This window comes from Pyxicephalus adspersus, chromosome 3 (assembly GCF_032062135.1).
Source record: "Pyxicephalus adspersus chromosome 3, UCB_Pads_2.0, whole genome shotgun sequence".
Classification (NCBI taxonomy): Eukaryota; Metazoa; Chordata; class Amphibia; order Anura; family Pyxicephalidae; genus Pyxicephalus; species Pyxicephalus adspersus.
Genome location: NC_092860.1, coordinates 27,706,980 through 27,724,800, shown reverse-complemented (window position 1 = coordinate 27,724,800; position 17,821 = coordinate 27,706,980). Strand labels below are relative to the sequence as shown.

The 17,821-nt window shown below is 39.1% G+C and overlaps 1 protein-coding gene across 1 annotated transcript in view; it reads right to left on the bottom strand.

Moving 5' to 3' along the window:
- Nucleotides 1–4,106, bottom strand: part of ACLY (ATP citrate lyase) — a 68,570-nt gene extending 64,464 nt beyond the window's left edge. The window contains exon 1 of the mRNA XM_072404066.1: nt 4,056–4,106. The gene's annotated coding sequence lies outside the window, so the exon portion shown is untranslated. The remainder of the gene's footprint in view (nt 1–4,055) is intronic.
- Between the last annotated feature and the right edge of the window lie 13,715 nt (nt 4,107–17,821).

The window sequence follows — 17,821 nt, the reverse complement described above, 5'->3', positions numbered from 1 at the left end:
GCGTCGTTGGTTACTTTTTTTACGAACGATTTTTGCCCAATCGATCGTTCGTCGTTCGTTCGTCGTTCATTTTGAACGATAAAAATTGGAAGTGTGTACGCAGCTTAAGAGTAGAAGCAAGAGGGAGGACACCCGCAGCACCACTACCAAGCACACCACCACCACCACCACTACCACAGTGGTAGCTGACAGAAAGAGGTGCCATTATACATTTCACAAGGTAGCAAGTGGTATATAATCTGTCTTGGGAGAACCTGGGTGATCCAGCAAACCTGGAATGGATTACTTAAAAGTCATTTGAAAATGTTTTAAATCATGGACCAGATCTATTCCAGGTTTCTGGATCGACCAGGTTCACCAAGGAATGTGTATCTTCTCCAGTTTTGGAGAGCTTTTGAAATCAGACCTACTATGTGAGTCACAGCAAGGAAATAAAGACAGTGAAATGATACAATACCCTGGAGCATGGGTACCTCTGCTTCCTACAAAACACTCATAACTGCTGCTGCAGGTGGTGGTAGTAGTTTATTACTGAAAAACAGGGTTTATAAAACAGAAGCTAATTAAGCAGCACTTGGTGGCAACATTTTGGCATATTCTGTGTCAGGATCACACAAGGATTATGATCGTGTTTTGGAAGAGAGATGAGGACCAAGGTGGTAAGGAGTTTTTGCAAGGCAGGGCTTCTCAAAAAGGTTGCAGGTCTCTGCCCATTGAAGCAACAAATACCTCAGATACAGTCCTGAGAGCTTCAGGTCATGGAGCCTAAGGGTATCCCCTGTATGGCTGTTTTTTCTTGCTGTTTATAATGATCAATATATGGGCTGTGCCTAGGCAAATTCTTTTACATCCCCTACTTTGCACGTATACTCAGTTTGGTGTTGAAAACATTTCCAAAGCACTACCCTGGCTTGCAGAATGTTTTGGCCAGAAGGGTCTGTGCTCACTTCCATAAATCCTACATTGCAAAACAAATTGCATTTGCAGAAACTGTATTGTCTCCTATTCCATAAAATGATCAATGAGATGACCATCAGTTGGAATTTAACATTACATATGCTGGACCACCTGTGCGTGCAAAAGAAACTGGTAGCTATTTGATGCGCCATTGCAGAAAGACAGTTTCCCTGACTCATTAAGGATGCCTATTGCATATAAATGCCTATGTAGGAGGCACATTTCATGTTAGATGCCATGCTGGATTTGAACCAGTAGAAGTAGGAATAAATAAGAGGATCCTTTGGCTTACAAACGTGGAGGCTTTAGTGGGGAGTGACACTTTTATGAAGAGTGTCCACCGCACCAGGAGGTAGAGGGAGGAGACCTAATGAAGAGGAGCAGGACGAGAAAGAGCAGAAACTATCAGTAACATAAGTTATCACTAGTCTAGCACATATTTATTCTCCTTTTACTTACCTACTTCTCATTATAGCTACTTAAGCGATGTTCTGTCACATTGAGAAAGGGACAATCCTTAGTCTGGTGTACACTCTGACTGGGTGCTTAAACAGGGCTTTGTTTATTCACTCCTGGATGCTGAGCTTACCCACAGGAAAAATGATTGTTAGTATGTACTGCTAGGGAGGTCTGCATTAAAGAAAACAAGTAGCTTTGCCCTCCATTGGTAACCACAGGTTTACTTACAGCTGTTTTGCTTCTTTTTCCAAACCAACTCTCCAACAACAAAGTAGAAATCTGCAACAGTTCCAGGATATTTGCAATAGTTAATAAGTGTACAGGATATGGTGTATAAATGCGCTGTGTATTCTCCAAAAGGAAAAAAATCATTTTTTCATGCTCCTTAAATTAATTTTCACTGAAATAGGGTGTGGAGAAGAACACAAGTACATGGAACTATTTTTCCAGCACAGATTTACCACTTTTCTCTTTTCTCTCTTCTACTACTTTTCCCAGAGACAAAGAATGAATAGGAAATCTCTCCAAAATCAAAAAAAAATCACCTTGTTGGCCAGGTTTACAGTAGTATGCAACCAATATCTGCACTTAGAAACTGGAATAATTTGAGTTGGTCATGAATGAACTGGTCCAAATTGTCATCACCTGAATACTGGTTATATTGGACCACAGAAAATCAGTGGTGTAGTGGGGTGGGCACGGGTTGGAACACTGTGCCCTCACTTTTTTCGGAAATGAGCATGCATGCTCACTCTTGTTTTGCAAAGAATTGGAAAAGAATCTTTGATGGTCGGCCCCCGTGAAGTCAGGAGAAGCCGGCTTGGGGGAGCACCGGCCAGAGCCACGGACCATGTCTCTCGTATGGCATTGCATGCTCAGGGCGGTTGTCTCCCTGAACACAACCCACCCACTCTCCCATTACAGGCTCAGACCTGCAATCGGAGAGTGGTCGCGTTCTGGTATCACAACGTCACTCTGGGGAAAGTTTCTTCCCCATTGCGTGACACATAGGCAGCGGTGTAGTGGGGCGGGCACGTTTACCATGCCCCCACTTCTTTTTTTTACGACTTCACCCCTGCAGAAAACTATCTGCCCCCCCAACTAGAAACTAGTACTCCCCTTCTTTTTAGCACCCCACCTTTTTTTTTCACCCTTCCCATACAATCAAAAACTAAAACTCAGACAGACTAAACTAGAATTTGGGTACACTTAAATTGTTTTTGGGCAAAACCTTTTTTATGTTTTTTTTCTGCAATCTGCTTGTGACATAGCAGATCTGAGGAATAGCAACTCTAATTCAATGGTTTTCTGAAGTCTGAAATGCATCAAAATGAGATGGAATTGCAATGCACCAATTATTCTGCATTACTGCACACCCCACACATGAATTACCACAATGCAGCAGCTTTACTTGGTTCAAGTTTACTTGTTGTGATGGGGGCTGCCTCCTGAAAATGTTACACACGTAGATTTAATGCCATTGAGTCACAGACCAGCATGCAAAAAAATGAAAAGTCCAAATCTCGTATCACTTACTTGTTCTGCATTACAATACCAAAGCAAAAGCATCAGAATGACAACCAGCGAAAGAGAAGATGGCAGTTCACTTATAACAAGAAATGATTTAAAACATTGCTTTGCAATTAGGTTTTTTTCACATTGCTTGCAGTGCTATTACATCATATTTTCCCAATTTATTTACAAGATCTACATTAACAAGCATAGCATGCCCCATATTTTGAAACAAATGTTTCTCCATGCAAGTCTACAGGTAACACCAGCTAAATGGTTAATTTAGAGCAGGATCTTCTCTTTCTCACACTGAGGTCATTGGGAAGTATTGAGGTTATATTTGCCACGTACACTACACCCTTTGTTGACACAGCATAGATGGAATGAGGTGGTACCATGACACAACTGTGTACTTTCGAATGTGATCATTTGACTAACCATGGTTTTATAGAGATATAAAAATTGTTTCCAGAGGAATTCAATATATTACATATTATGTATATTTAACATAATATATTACATGAACAACTGCCTTCATACGTTACAATACTTACATTAGTTTTAACTCACTATATGAGGGCTTTTACCTCACTATATGATTGACCTATTGAATCTGCTTCTCTTTGCCTCTTGCCAGCCATAGTTTTCCAGCCTCATCCTACTAAAAATGTCCTGCATTCGACATGACAGTGTCAAGGGGAAGCCTTATCTTATTTATTACCCCCTTGTCAAAGCATACTATTAACTCGAAGTGCAAAGGGGATGGATCCTCTTCGATATCGTCTGCATATTTCTTATTATTATTATATTATTATAACTCTGTGAAGCCTGGTGGTGCACCCATCAACCAGTGCACCAGTGCAAAAAAAACACTGGTACTCAATGACATGGCAAATCTTCAGCAAACAGACAAGCATATAGTCACTTTAAACATAATGCACTGCAAATGTAAATCTTTACCCCCTCATAGGAGAAGCCCAAATATATCAGCTTGGTAATTATTGGATAAGCCACATGTGTTATGAACCCTTTATGACCAAATAAAAACATCATGTTTGGGAATTACAATGTGTAATGGTCTCCAGGTTAGCATAAAAGTATTCCAGTAAATAGCTATTAAATATTACCAACTGCCAAATCTGATATCTGCCTGCTAAGTCAGAGGGAAGCCAGACTGTTGATGAGAAGCTCCAGGACCTTCTAATTAGACACCTGGATTGCTAAACCTAATGCTAAGGGCAGTTTATCTCTAGCAGGGTAGCGCCATCTACTGACCACCCAGGGAAATGGCAATGAGTCCTAATTGCAACAGGCATCAGATCTTTCAGAAGGAGCACTTAAGCTGCGTACACACTTCCAATTTTTATCGTTGGAAATGAACGACGAACAAACGACGAATGATCGATTGGGCAAAAATCGTTCGTAAAAAAAGTAACCAACGACGCCGACGAACGAGGAAAGTCGTTGGAAATGAACGACCGGCGGATCGGATTGGACGACGATCGTTGACCATCGTTCATGTGTACGATCGTTCATTGATCGTCCATGGTCTGAGCATGCGTGATGAACGAACGTTCCTGTGGTGCACGTAACTTCCTGTATCGTTCAAACGATCGTATCTATTGTGTGTACAATATCTACGAACGATCGTGTCGTTATCTGTATGTACAGGATCGGTGCTATACGATCGTTCGCAGATATCGTGCAGGATCGTTCGTTGTTCGTTTACCAACGATAATAATTGGAAGTGTGTACGTAGCTAAGGCTGGGACTACATGGACGGCTTTAAAAACGCATATAAAAGTTCCTACCACTTTTCTATACGTTTTTATGCCATTTTACAAGCGTTTTAAAGTTTGAGTTTAAAAGGCTTAAAAAAACTTTTATAAACGATTTGCCGCGATTTTACTTAGGCATTTATAAAAGATTTCCTTAACCCTTTCCGGGAATGACTACAGGGGTACATAAGGCCCTTTACTCATTCCCTGAAAGGGTTAAAACATATGTAATAAATTAGATGAGGCTTTAATGTTAAATTATTTTATTAAATTGAAGCACGCAAGCTGCTTTCATACTATTTGGAGTACCCTTAAAATGTTTATTGCCAGTGACTAAATGTGGTAGCTGGAATAATTCCTTTTTTTCAAACTGAAAACATATTTAGAGAGTACGGAAAACCTGTGTTGATCTTGACAGAAATGCAACATGTTTGTCATTTTCTATGAACTAAAAATACAGCAAAATCTATATTACCTTTTTGTTAATAATTATTCTAGATGTACAGGTAGCCCCTGGGTTACATACAATATAGGGACTGTAGGTTTGTTCTTAAGTCAGAACAGGTACAATATTTTAATAAATGCAATTAGGACAGATGTCTCAACATATTAATAGGGAGCATGGTGTCAGTTACCGTATAAAATTCTCTCTGTGAGTTAATCCCCCCCCCCCCCCTCATTCCTCCGTCCTACAAGGACTCCCCGTTTGTATCTAGGAGTTGTTTGTATGTCAGATGTCCTTAACTCGGGTACTACCTGTACACTATACAGTCTTCTCTATATGTTTATTTGGTAGGTAGAACAATTCACACACAAATGAACTCTTTTCGTAACCTATCAAATATGAAATAAAAATGATCAATAAAGCATTTTGGAATAACTCAAAAATTTCATCTAATCAATCGAAAATATTTCATAGTGTATGTCTAGCATTATTCTCATCAGTTCAGATCATCAAATCAGATATGTTTGATGGCCAGCCTGTATGACAACCATGGCTTCTTCTAGATACCATTGAGAAATTAGTGTAGACCATAAAAGGACCGAAAGTATGGTATTTCTGGTATAAGCAGGTAAATATAAAGGCAAAAAAGCCAGAAAAAAGAAAAAAAATGCACCTTTAAGGATTGGTAAACTGCAGTATAATACATGCTTGGCTAGAGTTTATAGACACTTTAAAAAGAAAAGATAGGAAGTTTTTAATGAAAATATACTAACAAAACATTTTTTAGTATGGTATAACAGTGGCCTAAAACAAACCAAAAAAAACGTAAATGGTTAAAAATCCAGTAGTATGGCCTGATATTTTGTGGACCCATGATGTTTGACTGCCACACTGAAAACCATTATAACCGATCAATATAAAATATTCCAGGTTCCATGCTTTAGTTTACTTCCTCCTACTACCGGTACTATAGTAACAAGGGGAGGGTAGATTCATTAGGGCCCATTCCCTTTTATTCATTGTCCTGCAGTAACACAGATACATTCTTCTGTGTGAATATAGAATGTATTTTTGTAATTTTTCATGTAATCCATAATTCTGAGAGTCAGCTGTTTTGCACATTAGGGGAGCTTGTTTTCCCATACAAGTCAATGCAAAAGCAATTTAAATTAGGTTAATGCAGCTTTGTGTAATGTCAAATGAAGATCTGAAGGATGTCAACAGCAGGTCAGACACTTCCAAGAACTAAGGTCCAGGTCCAGGAACTAAGAATAAGCTCTTAGATCTCCTGAACTTCTCTCAATAGGACCTAAAGGTGTACTGCTTTAGCATATCAACACATGCCCACATAGCCCCCAACATGTTTTCGAGTGCTGTGGCTGATGGTGGTCACTGGGACAAAGTTTAATCATTCAAAAAATTAAACAAAACATGGTTTAGAACATTTTTGAAAGCTAGGTTCTTTGTGGTAGTCAAAATGGATGAGGAATTTAGCGTGTGAATTGCTGCCACTTCACATTTTGCTGTCAGAGAATCACATGATCTGGACATGGAGACAACTTCCAGCAGTGAGTTGCTGCTTGCAAAGGAAGTGCAAGGTGAGTGATGCAGAAGAGGGTGAATTAATTCAAAGTTGCCTTTCAGCAAATGAACCTTTGCACCCCAAAGTAAAATGCCCAGCACCAAAGATTTACTATTTAGAGAAGACCATGAAAATGGGCTAAATGCAGACAGAAATTTCAGTAAATTGAGGATAGATACTAAAGGTGATGCTATATATAGCAAAACAATGTCTGCGAATACTGCACATTTGTGCTCCGTTGAACCGCAATGTATAACTTTTACTATCAGGATTGGATCAAATCTATAACCTTACTCGGTCAATTGTCAAAGCAAAAATTAAGGGGGATATTTAGCAACCTGTCTGGTCCCCCTGTGAATGTTGATTTTGTGGGATATATGGCCTTTTATAGCTATTTGGGTTGAGAGAGAGGTATAAAATGCAATGCGTGCAATTTATTATCAGGTGTTTAATATCAGGCTTGTAGGGATAACAGGTACTTCCAAGATAGGCTTTCAAAGGCTTTAAAAAGAACATCCCTTCCTTAAATTGGTACCAAAGTTTCACTTTAAAGAATTGTGATCAGGCAGGGCTTTATTGCAGGAAGGAACAACCAATGTCTTCCTGAAATAGGCACTCTTACCTGTCTAATCACTGCCTTCACCTGTCAATCACTGAGCTGTGCATTCACACATCCTGGCTTCCCCTGCCCAGCCAATCAAGATGACTAAAGATTGGAACAAGGAAGATGGCAGCATCCATGACGGAACAGGAACAGGTGAGTATATAATGAGTTAAGTTCCGCTTTATTAGCACAAGAGGCCCGCTGAGAATGTGCAGCCAAAATTAGGTCAATCGACCTTCAAGTGTTGTTAGGACCTGGTGACTGGGAATAGAGCCAACTTGGTATGGATGAATTCATTGCTCAATAAAATAATTTTTTCAGAATTTTAGTATAGCAAATAATTAGGGAAATTGGTTTGTAATTTAATACCCAAAATGGGAAAGGATCACTTTGAAGTATCATGCTATTAAAAGCCGGGTTTCCAGTGAAGGAAAGCTCTGGAAAAGGAAGTCCCATCCAGAGGAATCCTGGAGGAATCTGGGCCCAAGGTCATGATCCCTGAAGTGGAGGACCTGACCTGTTGTCGGCGGCCAGGAGAGAACCTAGCTTCTTTTAGTAAACGTTTACCCACACAGATTCTTCACTATCCTGGTTCCCAATGAATCCATTCATCAAGGGGATTTGACAATCTGGTTAAGGAAATATGTGAAAGTGTTTGTGCCCTTGATGAAGATATCAGATGAGAAGGTGATCTGGACAGGGTGGTGGTCTGCCACAATAAAACTTAAGGTAATCAACGATTTAGTTTAATATTTGCCATCTGCGGCCTTCCTAGGGAGAAATAGGCTGGTCATATTTTATGGAGGCCAGCCCAAGGTGTGCAACCAATGTGGGGCAAGAGGTGATATGCCCTCTATGCCAGGGATTTGGCCACACAGCTATGGAGTGTACGCAGATCAGCTGTAACCTATCTGGGCAGTTGGGCCATCCGTATAGTAGGTGTCTCCTGGCAGAGAAAAATCTTGTTCTTGAGTTGCAGCGATTGGATCCGGAGGATAGCAGGAGGAGGCGAGACAGGCACAAGCTTCATGGAAGGAGGATCCTTAAAAAAAGTCCTGGTGTAAAAAGGAAGAAGTTGGGTTCCTAAAATACTGGGCTGACTTTTCATCAGGAAACAACCTATATGGCAGATATGGTTTGCACCTAAATGGAAGAAGGTCTGCTATGCTAGGGGAAAGAAGAGGAGAAGTGGAAAGTGAGGCTTTGGTGAGGCTTTTTTTGCAAACTTGTGGTTACTGGTAAAAACAAAAGGTTTATTTATACACAAAAGTAGTAAAAAAATGTGTTTTAAAAAAACACAATACATAGTCAACAGTATTTTTATTACCAAGAAGGTTAAAGTTGCACATATGCTGAGTTTAACAATACTCTGTTACATATTATTTGGAGTAATCAATGCCCTCAGAAAGGGTCTCCCTCCCGACGTGTTTTGCCTAATTGGCTTCCTCAGGGGATTAGGGGAGCTGTGCAACAAAAGTATCAGCTAGGTTAAGTTCAAGTTGAAAGTCAATAAAAAGGCCTGGGTCTTGACTGCGTGGAGTAGGGGCTTGCAAAAAAATAAAGAATGAAACTAAAACTCCTGGTAATAGATCTTCAATTGTAGGGAATGCCAATTACAATATTCTAATTAATATGTGGTTATTGGTAGGTTTTAGAGTTGATACTATTGTCATAATGGGTAGAGACTCCCAAGTATCCCTCAATTGGGCTATATTATTGTTAAATCAGATTAATGAAGTTGTGAGGAATTTACTTAATTTTGATAGTAGTGAATATGGGAGCAAAGAGGGGGAGGGCTGAAGTAATATTGTGGGGAAGAGGGCTCTCCAAAATTAATATGATAGTGGGTAGAAAGAAAAAACAGTGTACCCGCAGTCAGCACGGGAAGGCTGAGAATATCATGAAGGAAGAAGAATTCACAGTGGTTGACACTGGTAGTAATAAGCAGAAATGGCAGCATGACCACAGTCAGCCCAGGGGGTACAAACCTAAAATACCAGCGTCCCAAATACATACATCTAAACATTCCAATCCAGAATGTGAGCAGAAATTAAACTTAGCGGTCTAGTTACCAGTCTGCGGTCAAGAGATGTTAAAAGTTTTCTTCCAGAGAGGAGATAAAGGATTTTTGGCAGCATCTACTAGGTGAGGGGAACCAGCATTCCAATATATGATATTTCCACTTCAAGTAGCACTTTTTCTCCCTTTCTGAAAAGCAGAATTTGAGTGTTTTTATCCCTTAAATTGGAACTACACATGTAAAGGATACAACCAGTGGCTCCATAAGGAGTTGAAGAAAAAAGTTTTAAGGCTTTTCTGTTCTGTTGTTGCATAGTATGGAAACCAATATCTGCAAAAATTTGTACAATGCTGTCTGTGATCTCTAGAGCTGCCTTTAAGCCCACTTCCTTCATTTTAAAAAAGCATGGTTTGATTATTATGTTTCTGAGTAGGCCATCAGAACTTGGGACTTCAGTGTCCTGTGAACGCAGTCACATTCTAGATTTAGTTCATCCACATCAGGGAAGGTTTTGAATTAATTGTTTAGTCACCAATTGCAGGTCTTTGAAGAATTCTAAGGTTGTATCACCTGGAGAAATTTTCCAATCCATTTATCTACCTGTACATCTTTATATACAGTATACATTAACGCACACAATCTGCTATACAAATCCGGAATCCACAACACAATAGCCAAAGGCAAAAATGTAACATAATTAATAAGTCCACCACAAATTCAAGAGAGTCTAACCTTGAAGTAATATTCTCTAGGGTTACTTAAAATTCTTTCAGCATTTTTTTTTTTTACTATATAGGCAACCCTACTAATACAAAGTAGTAGGATATTCAAAAGCCACATAAAGACATCAATAGCGTAAAGTCCTCACAGTGTAATTAGAAGTGCAATGGAATAACAATTAATCCTTTTTTTCTGAAAGCATCTTTGACACACTCCACTATTCTATATGGTAGCTGGTATGCAATATGTGTCTACGTGTATTATAAAGTCTCCTTTCCCTGACTGATGATTTTTCAAACCAAAGACTGCCATAGGGTCAAACTACAGGAAGAACTATCATTATCATTGTCAATCTATCACTCTAGTAATGTCTATCATACTAGAATATATTCCACAACCCTAAAATATCATTTATGTATATATATATATATTATCATATTCTCTATTGCCAGTTAGATTCAAATCTTTCAAACCATATTATCTGAATCTGTTGACTGTGAAAACATTCTTAGAACTAACAATTTGGTATAGAAAAAAATGTATGTGTTAGACAGGAAGGAATGTAGAACGTAGGGACATTTAATACTTTTATAGTTATTGTGGTTGCTGATATGTCATATCTTATATTGTTAGTTGGGGACATAATTATTATCTGTATGCAAGTTTCATAACACATTAGAGTATTTGCTCTTATGATGCCCTTAGGAACCAACATGCAGCATTAAGTATTTTACTAAACAGGTGCTTACTCAGGAACAGCAAACAACAAGCTGTTTTTTTTATACTTTTCTGTATTATGTAGCTGTTCATACATTTTTGTGTACTTTTTTTCTATTTTTGTTAACAGATCTAACTGAAAGGAACAGCAAACATGCAGTCAATAATTTAAAGACATTGATCCATAGTTGCTTGTAATGTGCTTCATCTTCTCCTTGATCATCTATTGCAGTATTTTTTGTTTCTGACATACAGTAATTCTGTGGTATAACATACACTGTGGCTATTTTGGGCACAGTTGTGAAAAGGCTTCAAATAATTATTTGGCTAAATCTTTTCTTATGATCCACAAAGTTGGGCAGTTGTTTGTAATTTGTCTTACATATACTTTTAGTGTGTTTATTTGTTTGGATGGACAATAAAACATGGGTTTTGCTGCAGGCAGTGACACAAATGACCCAGTAGTGGTTAACAGAAAATGCTCCTTCACTGAGGTCCAATACAGTGGTCCCCTACGTTTTTGAACCTACGAACCACTAAACTCACGGACTCTGGACCGGGCATTTGCGGGGAGCCGTGTGTCACTTAAAGGGGAAGAAACTGCCCACTCTGGTCTGAGCCTACGATAGGAAAGTGGGTGGGTTGTCTCCTGAGACACAACCTGCCCGCCGCCCTGAGCCCGAGATACATACGGGGAACATGGTCCATGGCTCTGGCCGGTGCGCCCCCAAGCGGTGTCCATGGACCACAGGTTGGGGACCGCTGGTCCAATACACAGAATTCTGATGACTTCAAATTGAAATGTTTGTTGGTGCAATTACACCGTGTCTCAGGCAGGTGGTGCCATTTCTACATTAGAAATAATTCAGACATTCTACTTGAGAAAAAGAAAAGTATTTGTTTAAGAGAAAGTATACTGTATGTGTGAATGTATTTTTAAAAAGCAGACAATATTATAGTGGTATAGTAACTTATATTTATAAAACAGCTAATTTAGCAATTACCAACCATTCTTTGTATGTGAATTTGCCTGTGAATTTTAAATGGAATTGACTGATTCACCAGCAGGAAATGTTTGGTGAAAGTCCAATAAATTACTTTCGTAATATATACCCTAAAGTGTATGAAAATCTGAACAAGCCTTAACAATTAACTCCCTATAGGTTAAGCAAAAATAATAATAATAATATGTAATTGTACTGTACACAGATTTTTATATAGTCTATAGTCCATATGTAGTCCATAGTCATAGCCTCAGAGGGACTCACAATGATCCCTACTATAGTCATATGTCAAAAACACAGTCTAGAGCCAAGTTTTGAGGTGAAAACATTCAACCTAACTGCATGTATTCAGGGTGAAATCAGGGTGCCCAGAAGAAACCCATGAGAAGAACATATAAATTCCATGCTGATTCTGGCTGATATTTGTACCCCTACTGTGGCAAGCACCAGAGTGACAGCCTACTGAAAGGGTTTTTTAGATCTGTTTAGTGCCAAAAAATATTTAATCCTGCCAGAAATAATATAAACTTACAACTTCCTATGCCCTGCTTGTCTGCTCATGCTGAGCGTTATTAGTAAGCACTGTTTCCAGCTCTCTTTTGAATGTTATTGAGCAAAGGAAGGGTGGTCCTGTAGTCCCGTTTCAGGACAGTGTTGGTCTTCTATAGATATAGCACATGGAGTGTTGTTATCCCCAGCACACATCATCCCCCCCCCTGGTACTGAGCAGAGGAAGGGTGGTCCTGTAGTCCTGTTTCAGGGTGACAATGATCCTCTATAGCAGTATTTCTTAACCAGGGTTCCATCCGAGGTTGCTAGAGGTTCTTTGAGCAATGAGCAGTTTGTGACTCTCAGATCAGTTCAATAAACTCCAATTATCTTTTTGGCTATCTGTAGGATTGTCAGCCTTCCCAGGGGTTCCTGGAAGAACTTAAAGCTATTTAAAGGGGTTCCCCATGTTAGAGGCCAAGAAACACTGCTCTATAGATATGGTACAGTGAGCATTGTCCCCCTAGTATATTACTGGCAGAATCACAGTAAAAAAAGGCCTAAAAACTAATGCATCCCCTATATATAATGACTGGTTAGCTGCAATATATGTTTTTCCTTTGTAGATTTGTGTTTTGCGCTCAGTCATTCCAGTGCAATCAACTAGTATAGATGAGTAGCAGCTTATCACCTGTATTATAAGTGTCCTCATATGACTTATGTGGGCTGGTGACCCAGTTTGTTAAAGTATGAAGTAGTTTGGGCAGCATAGTCAATCTCTATCAGACTGAGCAGTCATATTCGGACAAACTCACCACATACTACTACTTTGACAACCTGTGCAGCAGGAGGACTATTGAATTAAAACTGTTAGTGGCCTGAATACTTATGTGTGTGATCTCAAATTAGCTTTAGAGTAAATCTGCATGGTGAAGACATTCACCTAAATGCACCCTATCACATACTTGCCTGTCCTATATGTCCCCACTGCTCTGTTCATTAGATCTAAAGCTTACACATGGGCCTTTTCCCCCATACCTATATATCCGCTCTGAGCCAATCATCAGTGCTGTCATATGCTTCTCCCATACCTGTTTGCAATTATTTCCAATCCAAAGTTGCATTTTAATACATTAATGCTTACTAATTTAAATGTTTTTTTTTATTATTTAGGAAACTGGTACGTGTGAATCCAGCCATATAAATAGACCTCAGTGAATTCTTTAAATATTTTTTTAAACTGTTCTACTATTTGAAAATGTAAAAATTAAAAAAATGTACATGCTATATATAGAATAAAAGGGTAAATTCAGCACTGTATACAGATTTTCCAGTGAAGTATCCTTCACAACTTGTATACAAGCAAAAAAGAGCCGAAAGACATTATTGAGAAATAGTGAAACCTCAGTTTGAGTGCTTGGCACTCCTGATGACAGTGACCGGATAGTCTTGCTCAATGGTATCCTGTGGTTGCTGCTTAAGAAGATTGAAACAGCAAAGACCCCATGGACTGGCTGCTAATATTATGAGAGACATCTCAATGACTCCCTTAAATATTCATATGCTGATAGAACAAAAAGCTCTTTTTTGCTTTTATTTTTTTTTTTTTATTAGAGATGCCAATAATTGTGTAACTACCTATTTATACACTTTGGTATCTTGCTCAAAGTTATAAGATGTCATGGTTTTTTATTAAGCGAGGGAATAAGAGTAACTAAGCCAGGTGTTTGTCTGAACTGTTCAGAGAATCTGTTACTATGAGCAATCCCCCAAAGTATATATATAAAAATATATATATATATATATATATGTGGAATGGATTTCTTAAAATCATTTGCTAGCAAATGTTTTGAGGCCTGGACCAGATCTATTCCAGGTTTGCTGGATCGCCCAGCTTTACTGATGAAAATGTATCCTCTCCAGCCTTGGAGAGCTTTAATAAATCAGGCCCAATGACTTGATTGATGCTTGGTTGAATTTCAGGGAATAAATTTCATGTTTACGAAATCAGTAAGGCTTAGTCTACACGGACATTTTCCCCATGTTTTTTAACCTGAAGCCCATGTTTGAAATTCACATGCATTCCAATTGGCTAATCCACACCAAGGTTTCCTTGAGGCATGTTTTTGAGTGGTATAAAGAACATTCCTTGCAACGTTTTAAAAATTAAAATGTAGTGTAAATGTAGGAAATTGCATGAAAACGCTTGAAAACGCTCCAGTTGAATTCAATGTAGACTTTTACAAATGTTTTTAAGCTTTTTATGAAAGCTTTTGTTGAAAACAATGGGGTCTTTTATAAGCATTTATTCAGGACTTTGGAATCTGGAAGGCCCCTTTCTTAAGGGAACTCCCAGATCTCCACCACCCCACCCTGGGGAATGGGTACAGGGGTATTTAAAACCCCTTTACTCATTCCCTAAATAGGATAAACTATGTGTAAAAAAATAGGATGAGGCTTTAAGGGTAAAGTATTTTATTGAATGTGTATATTTTGTGTAACTTAAACTTTTTACAGGTTATCCCACAATGAAAGGATGATTCCCACAGCTGCATTCATGATATGAGCACAGCCGTGGGACTCCTGACAGTGTGGGATCCCCGGGCACTAAAGGTCAAATGAGGAGAAGTCTCTCTATTCACCTTTAGTGCTTTGTGATTGGCTGCTATTGACACCTCTAGTGCTGAATGGTTGAGGAAAGAGAAACCTTGATGACGGCTCAAGCGTCATCAGGTTTTCCCTTACCTCAGCCACCTGGAGCAATCAGCGAAGCTCTGCTGTTCTGACAGCTCCACTCTCCTGATTGCTGCCGCAGCCCTAGCAGAACTGTAGTATGTGTTCTTGGATACAGAACACATGTCACAGCTCCTCCAGGGCTGCGGGAGCCATCAAGAAAACGAAGCTGTCAGCATAGCAGATCTCTTTTGATTGCTCCACTCTGTGATTGGTTGAGGAAAGGCAAATTCTGATGACGCTTGAGCTGACATCAGGGTTTCTATTTTCTCAGCCAATTAGCACTAGACTTGAATGGGGAGACTTGGCTGAGGAAAGGGAAACCCTGATGACGGCTCAAGCGTCATCAGGTTTCCCTTTCCTTAGCCAATCACAGAGCACTAGAGGTGAATCGGGAGACTTGTACTCATTTGCCCTCTAGTGGCTGGGGATCCCACACTGTCAGGAATCCCAGAGCTGTGCTCATGATGTGAATGCAGCCTTGGGATTCATCCTGTCATTGTGAGATAAAGTAAAACTTTTATAAATGCAAATATATATGTAAAACCGTGGCAAATCGCAGTAAAACTCATAATAGGCTTTTATAGGAGTTTTTTAGCTTTTAAAGACAAGCTTTAAAACGCTTGTAAAAGTGCATAAAAACGCATATATAAACGTGGTCGGAATGTTTACGTACGTTTTTTAAAACCGTTCGTGTAGACCCAGCCTAAGTATATGTTTAAATTGCATTTTAAATAAAGGACATTCATTTGGTATCTATACGCTTATTTTTTTTTTTTTTTTTTACTTAGATAAGGGGTTCTAATTTGCCCCTATACTCGTTCTCATGCATGAGGGGGCATATATCTGGAAACCCATATTAAGAAAGGCTTTTGGAGTTCACAATCAGATAATCATTTAAGTAATGTATTATTTTTATTGATTTATGTCTTTCTTTGAATGGATAAAAGGTAATAATGCACTTCTGTACATTCTTAACAGAGACTTCTAAATAAGCCCCCCAACAAACTACACATCCCTTTTGGATGTATAGAATCCTCAGTGTTTAGAGAAAACCCTGGGTCTGGTGTGGTACAGGTTGACATTCAAAATCCGGCAACCTCCAGACCTGAGTAGTGCTGCATTTTTGAAAATTCCGGATTTTTTACGGTTATGTATGCTGTATATATTTAATAAAAAATGACTATCTGTACATGCCTTTAAATGGATGCTAATAATGGGGCTATACAGCAGCAAATAAATGTGAAGGAATGAGAAGGAAAGTATGTGCAAGCAAGACCCAACAGCTGATTCCCAAGTACAGCGCCATCAAAACATAAACAGCGTAAATTTGAAAATGCGCTCCGAAATCCATGTTGGGAATCTGGAGGAAATCGATTGACGGATTTTTGAATGTCAACCTGTATTAGAAAGGAGAGCAAGCTGCATACCTGAACAAGGATCTGGTTTAAATTTAGGAGAACCTTACGATTTTTTTCATTAAATAAAAAACACCAGAAAACATTTTTTAAGCATCACCCACGCAAGTGCTATACAGTAAAGCATGTCTATGGGGCTTGTTGAGCAGTGCACACATCACTTTCTAGGCAACTACAGATAGCTGTCCATGCTTGTTTACAATGAATGAGCATTTAAATTGTACCTAAACTCAGAATTTTTACTTTACATAATAGGGTAGACTACCCATGCGCAGTGTGATCGGCAAGTTTTTTCCCCATCTCATGTCACCGAATTTGCGCAGTGCGAGATTGGGTGACATAGGAAGAGGAACACGGAAGAAAAGAGGAGAAGATGGTGGTATCTGGCACTATCTCTGCTACGGGCCGAGGATGGACCACGCGGGACCTGATGGAAGAAACCTTCTGACAGATATACTGATCTGCGGGATTGAAGGTAAGAGTGATTTTTTTGTTTTGGGTTACTTCCGCTTTAAAAAATTTTTATAGACGGCCAGCAGAACTTATCCAGCTATTCCCTACTATTCCCAGTGCCTATTGGCAGAACTAGCCGGGACACTGCAAGGAGAGTTGCACCATGTGCTGGATTTAAAAAGAAAATCTCAACCACAGGGACTTTTGCAGGTGGTGAGTAAGCTATAACCGCAACCTTCTCTATGTGAACAAGCCCTCAATAGTACATAAGCCATTAGGATCACTTCCTGTCCACAAAGAGCCCCAAAATCTTTCTACAGTCATAAAAACATAATAACCTGACTGTACATTTTGGGCTCTGACGGGAAACTAATAAAAGTGCAAGAAAAACTCAAAATGCTTCAGGTTGGAATTTAGCCATGCAAGAGTGTCACCACATGGGTAGAAGCGATAGAAAGTAACATCAACATTGATAAATGAGGTAGTGAAAGGTGTCAGTGTGCCCAATCTCTTCCCTCTTCTGCTCTATTTGTTGCTTGTTTTCAGATATTGTGGTTATGTGTACAATCCATATGTAGATGTGGTTATATATGTGCATTTGTGTATTCGTGTGTTTGTGCCTTGTATGTGTCTCTGTGCATTTCTGGGTATCTTTTCATGAATCTGTATCTGTCAGCCTGCGTCTGCTTCCTGCCCCCTCCCTTTGACACTATTCTGGAAGTCATGTGATTTCTCCGATATTTACTTGTAAGCAGCCCCCCCTTTACCTGTGTTCATCATATGAAGCACGGCTGTATGCAAGACATGTAAATCATAGCACTATACTCTATGTGAATAGCAAAGATCAAAAAGTGGCATAGGAAAAATAATCAAAAAGTAAATGTGTTTATTGTTGTACAAAAATGACAAAAATGAAAATTAAAATGAACC